Genomic DNA, 8,383 nt, shown 5'->3' with positions numbered 1-8,383 from the left:
GGGAACAGGCTCTGCTGGGCTCTTGCCTGCCTGGGACCACCTGGCAGTGTGACCCTCGGTGTCTCACCAGGTGATCTTGGGCGACCTTGCCATGTGACTTTGGCAGGTCACTTCCCCACTCTTGGCTGGACGGCCGTACTGGTCTCTGCGGTGAAGGGAAGGGCTTGGCCCAGAGCAGACCCTCCAGAAGGAGCCGTGGAGCCCTCTACACGGAGGAGGGGCAAGGGAGGAGCTGGTCCTCAGGCCAGGGGAGCAGCCCACTGGGCCCCCTCCTGGTGCTTCCCTAACGAGAGGGGCTGAGAGCCCCCTTCAGCCCACCGGGCCTCCTCCTGGTCCTTCCCTAACGGGAGGGGCTGAGAGCCTCCTTCCTCACCCACCTGCTGCGAGGCCGTGAGACAGAGCTTCACCTGAGCAGAGCCTGCAGAGCAGATGACGGGCCAGGAGGCTTCCCTACCGCCCTGTAGGGCTGAGCCCCCTCCAGGCCTCAGGCCACCTGCTCTGCTCACGGCTCCTTCCTGGGTCTTTCTCCTCACCAGCCTGGGACCCTGGGAGGCAGGGCTGGGGTCTGAGTCTTTTCTGGGCCCCTGAGCGCCCCTAAAGTGGGCAGTAGGCTGTTTGCTCAGAGCCCATCCCTATGTCCTTGGGGCCCTGGACCTCAGGTCAGTCACGGCTACACTGAGGGAGGAGCCCTGGGTCACCCCTGGGGTGGAGGCCAGGTCCCAGCCCGGCCTTGGGGATGTCAGCAGCGGGCAGGAGCTGGCCGTCACCCCGCGGCCCCCACAGCCCCATGGCCGGCTGGAATCCACCCCCGGCCCCTTCGGGGCCGGGGATGCAAAGCCTGTGGCTTCTGCAGAATAAAGCAGCGACTGTTCCGGCCGGGCCCTTCAGCTGCCAGAAATGTGGAGCGTTCACTGGCCTCCGGCCTGCCGAGCGGGGGCGGCCGCCTGGGAGGACTGCGCACCAGACGCCGGCCCTGTGCGCGCCGGCTGAGGCCCCTGCCCGGCGCACTCTGGTGGTGAAGCACCCCCAGCCCCCCGGCCCTGCGGCCCTCGCAGGCACCTGTCTCTGCCAGGCCGGCCACCGTGGGGCTCCACCAGGTGCTGCCCTGCCTGGAAGTCCCCTGTGGCTCTGGTGTGTAGGGCGTAAGGACAGATGGAAACTCTTCTCTAGGCGGGGGACACACTGCAGGGCCCAGGCTTGGAGGGGGAGCCGCTGCCAGATAGCTCTCCCAAGGGGCCTGGCCCCCATCACCCTCACCTGGGGACCCTGGGCCCTCATCCTGACCGTCTGGGGACGAGGAACCCAGAGTGTGCAGCGGGCAGGCCCCCGCCGAGCCCCCGCCTGGCGGTCAGTCCTCCTCCGCACTTCCAGGCTCCGGGTGGCCATGCCCTCTGCAGGCTGTGGAGGCCCAGCGGGGCGCCCGGCAGAGAGGCTGGCTCGGAGCCCCCTCCCGGCTCTTCCTGCTGCGCCTCTGAGATTGCTGGGCTCACGGGCCGTGCGCGGGCCTGGTGGGTGTCATCCTGTGGCAGCTCGGGGTGCCTGGCGCCTTCCTTGGGTGTCTTGAGTGGGGGGCCTCTCTCGGGGCTGGCTAGGCACAGGTGCTGGGACACTGGCCCTTTCTTTCTGTCTCGCTGCCCCCAGGTCCTTCCCAGTCCGTGTTCCGTCCTGCAGGCCCTCAGGAAGGGTGGGTGGGTATCCCCGTCACAGCCTCCAGACCCCGCCAGGCCCCAGGTGTCCTTGGATGCTCATGGAGAGGTTGTGGGCCTTCCCTACAGCTGCATTTCTGGAGAGAAAGAGGCAGCTGCAGGCTTGCCAGGACCTGTGTTCCCAGAGGGGCGCTGCCCCCTGGAGCGGGAGGCCTGCCGCCTCGTCAGGACAGAGGCTCAGCTCAGCACCACAGCCCGCCTGCGAACTCTCCCTGACCCCAGAGCCACCGTCCCTTCCTCTGCCAGTCCGTGGCCCTCCGCCCTGTCCCCCCCCCCCCGCAGCACAGCTGGCATCAGGAGGCCGGGTCACCCACCCAGACTGCCTCCGGGGTGGGTGGACGGGCGGAAAAACCAAACCCCGAATTTTAGATGCCAAGGGCAGTGGCTGTGGCTGCTGGGTCTCTAGAGGTTCCTTCGTTCGTTTGTTCATTCGCTCATTCATTCATTTCTGTCCCAGCAGAGTGTACACCGGGGCAGCGCCCTGAGGTGTCAGAGAGGGAGGTCAGTGACCTCACACAGGGCCCCTCTCTGTTTGGCGCTGCTGTCAGCGGAGTTGTTTTCTTAACTTAATTTTGGATTGTTCATTGCTGGTGAGTATTGATCAATATGCAGTTGTTTTTTTTTTTTTTTTGCGGTACGCGGGCCTCTCACTGCTGTGGCCTCTCCCGTTGCGGAGCACGGGCTCCGGACGCGCAGGCTCAGCGGCCATGGCTCACGGGCCCAGCCGCTCCGCGGCATGTGGGATCCTCCCGGACCGGGGCACGAACCCGCGTGCCCTGCATCGGCAGGCGGACTCTCGACCACTGCGCCACCAGGGAAGCCCCTGCAGTTGGTTTTTATGTGTCGATCCTGCAGCCTCGCTGCTTTGTTTCTAGCCCTAATGTTTGTGTGGGTCTTGGCATTTTCTATGTACAAGATCGTGTCACCTTCAAACAGGAGTAGCTGACTGCTTGCTTCTTAATCTGGATGTTTTATTTCCTTTTCTTGCTGGATTGCCCTGGTGAGAAGCTCCGGTACAGTGGGGAGAAGTGGGGGGGGCAGACATTGTTATCTTGCTCCTGATCTTAGGGGGAAGGTTTTAAGTTTTTCTCCATTAAATGTGGTGCAAGCCGTGGGTTCCGTCCAGGGTGAGGAAGTTCCCTTCTGTTTCTAGTTTGCTTAGTGTTTATCATGAAAGGGTGTTGGATTTTTTCTGGGTGATGCTTTTTCCACATCAGTTGAGATGATCATATGTTTTTCTTTATCCTATTAATATAGTGCATATATATATGTAAAACGTTGACTGATTTTGGTATGTTGAACCAGACTTGCATTCCTGGGATAAATCCACCTGGTCATGGGGTATAATCATTATTTTTATACGTTGTTGGATTTGGTTTGCTAATATTTTGTTGAAGATTTTTATGTCTCTACATAAAGATAGTGGTCTGTGTTTTCTTGTAATGTCTTTGGTTTTAGTATCAACACATAAAAATAATGACTCTATGAGAGTGGGTTCCTTCCTCTTATATTTTTTGGAAGAGTTTGTGAAGCACTGGTGTTAATTCTTTCTAAAAATATTTGGTAGAATTCACTAGTGAATCCGTCTGGGCCTGGCCTTCTCTTGTAGAAAGATTTTGATCATGAATCCAACCTCTTTCCTTGTTATAGACCTCCATTTTCCTTGGAGTCATTTCTTTTTGAGTCAGTTTTGGTAATTTTTCCATTTCATCTAGGTTGTCTAATTCTTAGCACACAATTGTCTAGAGCGTTCCCTTATCATTCTTTTTATTTCTGTAAGGTGAGTAGTAATGTTCCCTTTTTTCATTTCTGAGTTTAGTAATTTAAGTCTTCTTTTCTTGGTCAGTGTAGCTGAAGTTTCATCAGTTTTGTTGATCTTTTCACAGACACAATTTTTGCCTCTGTTAATAACCTCAGTTTTATTCCCTCTAGTCTTGATGGTTTCATTCCTCTGCTTGTTCGGGTTGACTTTGCTGTGGTCCCAGCTTCTTATGGAAGATGAAGTTATTGATTTGAGGTCTCTCTCTTTTTCTGTAACATAGGGGTCTGCAGTTGTAAATTTCCCTTTAAGCACTGCATTAGCTGCATCTCCAAAGTTTTGGTGTGTGTGTGTTTTCATTTCCATTCACCTCAAAGTGTTTTCTAGTTTCCCTTGAATACTCCTTGTATGTACTTCTATCTATGTTTTCTCTCTGCTCATGAGAAGAGCACCTCCCCAGGTTACTAAATAGTCTTCAAAACCATGACTTCTGGGCTTCCCTGGTGGCGCAGTGGTTGAGAGTCCGCCTGCCGATGCAGGGCACGCGGGTTCGTGCCCCGGTCCGGGAGGATCCCACATGCCGCGGAGCGGCTGGGCCCGTGAGCCATGGCCACTGAGCCTGCACGTCCGGAGCCTGTGCTCCGCAACGGGAGAGGCCACAACAGTGAGAGGCCCGCGTACCGCAAAACAACAACAACAACAACAAAAACCCCATGATTTCTGCTGGCTTCCCAGGAGTCCACCTGGCTGGCTGAGACCGCCGTCTCACGGGTCCTTCTGTGGCCTGCTCCCTGCAGCCTCTGGCTTCTGGGTGCAAAATCTTTCTAGAAGTGGAAGCACACATTTGAAGGTCCGTCACATCTTGCAATCCCCCCAGCAGCGCGTGGGCAGTCCAGCACCCTTCTCACGGAGGCCATGCGGGCCGCACAAGCACATAGAGACAGACCCTCCTGCAGAGGAAGGAGGCGCCAGGCTGTGCGTCCAGCAGTGGTGAGACGTTCCGTGACCCATCATTGCCCCAGGACGGCCCCCATTCGGCCTCAGCGGGAAGCACCCCAGCCGGCCTAGACGGTGTTGTGCATCCCAGCAGCTCTGCCTTCTAGGTTGAAACTTTTGCCTTTGTCGAGGGGCTTGAATAAATAGTGTCACAGTTCATCACGAGGCAGAGAGCCCCAGGCTGAGAGCAGGTGTGGGGAGGCTGTACCGGGGGCAGGCACAGGCCTGGCCGCTTGACCCTGGGTAAGGCGTTCCCTCTCTGGGCCTGAGCCCCAGCCCTGGAGGGCCCCCTGGGGGATTGTCCTGTGCTGATGGGGCTGTGTTTGCAGAGTATTTGTAGGTTAAGGAGGGCTTTCTCAGGGCGTCCCCCTGGGCATCTTAAGGGTCTCCCAGGCCAGGTTTTCTCAGTGAAGTAGAGCCTCCTAGATGGGGAAATGGGGACAGGGACCACATGCTGGGGAGCAAACTGCAAAGACATCACCTGCCAGAGCAGGCCCTCCCCTCCCCCCTCCTTCCTCCCTCCCCCTCTTCTCTCCCCCCTCCGCCCCCCTTCATTTTTTTGGAGCCCGTCAGTGCCTGGGGCTGCACTGGGATTGCAGCTACCTTGGGAAGGCCCTGGGGGCAGAGGGCTCTGTTTACCTAGTGCTGGTGGCGGGCGGTTGGGCAAACAGCCCTCGGCTCCAGGCCTGCCTGTCGGCCTGGGTGGTGTCCAGGGGCCCCTCGGCCTGCATACTTTGCTCCCCCCTGACCGACCTGCGGTGACCCTGAACAAAGGAAATCCCTAAAGCTAACTTCCACGGGCTGCATGTGGGGACTGGTCAGGGGCTCCTCGGAAGTCACACCCTCTCCCGCTCCGGCTCCTTAGAGAGGGTGTGAGGAATGTGCTGAGACCCCAGGGTGAGCCAGCTGGGTCCAGGGCCAGAGAGGGAAAGTGACCTGTCTGAGGAAGCACAGCACAGGTTCCCCCTGTGGCTGCAGGACCCCTGGGAACCAACCATCTCCAGGGCCCCAGGCCTCCCCTGAGAACACCTGGTGGCTGGGGGCCCCAGCACTGCCAGGGGGAGGAGGGGACAGTGGGGGGACAGACCCGCTTTCCGAGGTGGCTGGGCTCCTGTCCAAATTCACAGCAGCCTGAGAAACACCCTCCGGAAAAAAGCAGCCCAATCGGCATCTCGCGTGTTTGAAAAATTCTGGCATTTTCCCCCTCAAAATCTGTCCTAGTTATGCTTGAGATCTCCTGACCCCAGAATACTTTTATTTATGACAGAAAATTCATCTCCATGGCAACGCCTTAGGAAGCTGCAGGCTCGAGATTATACTTCCCAAGCAATGAAGACAGTAAATGGATTTCTCACAAAACAGCAAACAGTGACTCCATCCCGCGCCAGCCGCTGGGCAGTCTGGGGGGCACTGGGGGAGGGTCTGGGGGGACCTGAGGGGTGAGGGAGGAAGCCTTGCACAGAGCAGCCAGCTCACCCTCCATCCTGAGCAAACACAGCCCAGGGCTGCCTGAGGCCTAATGGCAGGCCTCCCCGACCCCAGGCGCCAGGCCCTCCCAGCCACCTGCGAGGTGACATACGTGCCTCGTCTTCCTCGCCTGACCAGTGGGCACGGGATGGGAAGGCTGCCCTCAGACGCTCGCTCTGCAGCCCTTCTATGCACCTGTGCTTTCTATGCACCTGTGCTCTCAGGCCAGCCCAAATTCCACAGCGAGGGGGAAAGCGCGGGTGTGTGCCAGCGGGGAGACGGTTCCTCTTGTCAGGCGTGGGCTGGGTGTCCCTTGAGGGAACCTCAGTGAGACATCAGAGTGGAGCTGCCTGTCTGGTTCCGCAGGTCTCTCATCCAGCGATTAATCCTTCCGTCCTCATCTACCCATTCATTCTGCCAAACACCACCCACCTACACACACCCATCCACCCACCCACCCAACGGATAGTTCTTGAGCTCCTACCAGGGCCTGTCGCCATGCTGGGCACCAGGGCTCTTTGCCTTCGTGGAACTGACCATTAGGGGCAGAGTCAGGCCTGGCATTACTCTCTCTCTCACACGCACACACACACAATTATAGGCTGCAGTGGGGGCTTGGAGGAGAAGGCAGCGCTGGCTGTGCGGTTGGGTCCTGAAGCTGTGTGGGGTGCTTTATATTTTAACGCTCACAGCCACCCCCGGGACTGGGGCCACAACAACCTCTATTTTGCAGAAGGGTTCTGTATGGAACTGGCCTCAGATCCCGTAAGTGGAGGCATCAGAATCTGAGCCTGAGCCAGGTGGTGTTTGAACACTCAGGGTCTCCTTTCTCCCCGGAACTCGGGGAGGGCTGCTAAGGGCACCCAGGGTGGAGAGCAGGGGCCGTGGGTGAGGCAGGGGGAGGAGGGTCCCAGGCAGAAGGGCCTGCTGTGGGCAGCCCTGTCTCAGTCTGGGGACTGAGTGGGGGGGGGGCTACCCACCGTCCCTTGGCCCCTCCTCTGTCCCGCATCCCCCAGAACACCTGTTACCAAGCTCTGCTAATGTGGAGAGATTAGGGGAGGTGAGCCTTTGGTTTCCAAACATTAGAACAAAAGTTAGGCAAAGCCATTCTTCAGAGACGCTGCTGTGGTGAGGCCAGACGCTCCTGGGCCTTCCTGCTTCTCCTGGAGGCTGGGCCTCTGCCGGGCGCTGCCTCCCTCCTGGTCCAGGATGTGAGAGGCTTAGCCTGGACGTGGCGCAGCTCCACGCAGGCTCTCGGGACACTGTGGCCGGGGTGGGTCTCTGGGAAGCCACCCGTGTCTGAGGACAGAAGGAAGGTGGCTGTGGAGAGGAGACACTTTCTTCGCAGGCTCCTCCCAGCGTCAGCCAGCCTGACATTCCTGCCCCTGGGCTCCGTCCTGGGCCCGGCCGTCTTGTCCTCGGCTGGGCCTGCGGCCTCTTTCCTGCTAAAGGCAGTGACCTCGGGGTAGGGGCTGAGTGCCTGGCACCCCCTGCCCCCCGCCTCCCTCCGCAGTGCCTGGGACTGGCCTGCAGCCAGGGGTCAGAGCAGAGAACGGTCCGGCCTGGTGTGTGGGTGGGTCCAGGGCTCCGAGGGGACGGCGCCTGCCACTCACAGCCTGGGGCTTCGCAGGATGCAGGCCGACGTGGGAGGAAGGGGCGACCTGGAGGGTCAGGAGCCCCACCGGCCCCAGTCTTGCCAGGGCCACGGGGCAGGCTCTGGATGCCCACCACTGCCTCAGCCCACCTCTGGGCCAGCGTTCCTGGTGGTCCCGGCTCCCAGGTCAGTCCTCGGTCGGCCGCCCGAAGTCCTCGGTCATATATTGTTTTCTACCCACTACCATTCATTAGTGGAAGACCAGCCTCAAAATGCTGCAGTGCGCCTAGGACACACGGCAGGCAGGGTAGAAAATGAATGCGAAGATCCCTTCCCATTCCGCTGTAAATTCATTAAAGGAGGCTCTCCTAAAGGCAATGGCTTTAATGCAGCAAGGCTTGCTACCTTCCGGAAGAGGTTATTCCAAAAGCACAAAGCAAAGCAAGAGAATTCGAGAAGGTGACTTGGGTCCTCGGCTCCCGCCTCCCCCCCAGCAGTCTGGTGCCTCTCCAGGCTCCTCGGGCCACCTGGCTGACAGTGCTCCCAAATCGGTGCTTCCCAGGTCTAGAGGGAGGGAACCGCGGCCGGATCATCTGCCCCGCGCCCCTCCGTGTCCAGGGCTGGGCGTGTTGGAAGCCTAGAGCCCACGGCCCGGGGCCTCCCTGCTTTGAACCAAGCCAGGAGCCGCAGCAGGCTTCCCACTGAGCCCAGCCCTGGACAGCCCTTTCACGTGGGCATCCGAAGGTGCTCCACAAACAGCAGAAACGGAAGGCCCAGGAGACGTGGGGGGCAGAGGCTTCTGGGGGACCCCTCCTAGTGGGGCTCACAAGGTCCCTGGGCTGGGCCCCAGGGCTGCTCCCA

This window comes from Globicephala melas, chromosome 15 (assembly GCF_963455315.2).
Source record: "Globicephala melas chromosome 15, mGloMel1.2, whole genome shotgun sequence".
In the NCBI taxonomy this organism is placed as follows: domain Eukaryota; kingdom Metazoa; phylum Chordata; class Mammalia; order Artiodactyla; family Delphinidae; genus Globicephala; species Globicephala melas.
This window is presented reverse-complemented; position numbering follows the sequence as displayed.